Source organism: Primulina huaijiensis, chromosome 16, assembly GCF_012295235.1.
Source record: "Primulina huaijiensis isolate GDHJ02 chromosome 16, ASM1229523v2, whole genome shotgun sequence".
NCBI classification, from domain to species: domain Eukaryota; kingdom Viridiplantae; phylum Streptophyta; class Magnoliopsida; order Lamiales; family Gesneriaceae; genus Primulina; species Primulina huaijiensis.
The window spans coordinates 13848757-13849923 of record NC_133321.1 but is presented as its reverse complement, the minus strand read 5'-3'; positions in this window follow the sequence as shown (position 1 = coordinate 13849923).

Genomic DNA, 1167 nt, shown 5'->3' with positions numbered 1-1167 from the left:
CCACTTGAAATGAATCACTAAGGGTCATTCCATCAGAATGAATTTCTTGCAGAATTACTTATAACTCTTGCACTTAGGCCATAATCGATTTGGAATCAATAATCTTGAAATTAATTTCTTCAAACCGACATCCTCAGATCTATAATTTTTGTCAAGTAACTCCTATAATTCTTTTATTATTTTCACTTGACAATACACGTTGTCTAGTCCATTCAATATATAGTTTTTGCATAAGAAGTCGCTATGATTCCATGCATCAATAGCTGCCCCTTTTGAGTATCTTGTTCTCTTTCATCAACAGTAGACGGATCTTCTTCGAGGAATTTCGCCAAAAAGCTAAGGTGGTCAAGTAGAAAATCATTTTTTGTTGCCACCGCTTGAAATCAGTACCATGGAACTTTTCAGGTTTTTCTCCACGATGGACAGTTGGAGTCGTTGTACTTGTTGGGGCCATTTTGGTTTGAATATCATTTTAAGATTGTTGGTAGGTTTTCTTTGGGAAATCTCAGGATAGAAATGGTGAAACAAATGACTATGAGAAAATAATCGAGACAAAAGTTTGATTCTTTTTCCTTAAAACGATATTGTTCCGCCCCGGTGCTCTTGGTTATTGGCAATTCGTTTCCCAAGATACAATGACTACGGTTTCAAAATAATAGCACTACAAATTTTAAAGTTACAAGAACTTGAAATATTTATAATGCTATCAAGATGGTATGCAAAATTTCTTATTTCGAATTCTAAGCGTTGAACCTAAAAATACAATTTCAAGAGTTTAAATATTGCAAAACTTGGATTTAAGCGCAAATGTTTAGAAAACTCAAACTAGAAGACAACTCTCGATTTTAATTTCAAAGTTCGAATTTAAGCTTATGAGCATAGAAAATCAAAACTCAAGATTTTATATCTTGAAATTTTGAACTTTAAACGTTAATATTTAAAAATTCGCATTTAGAACTAAATTTATGGAGAAAAGAGAACAAAAGAAAAGAAATTGACATGTAGATGACAAAACTTCTATATCTTCACGAAGTTATCCACTATTTCACTAATAAAATGACACGTTGACTAGATCAAATCATGGCAGCTCTTCATTAATTCAGCCAAGTCAGTTGAATTATCTCTTCAACCACCAAACACACGGCAATTTCCAAGCTTTTTTAATAT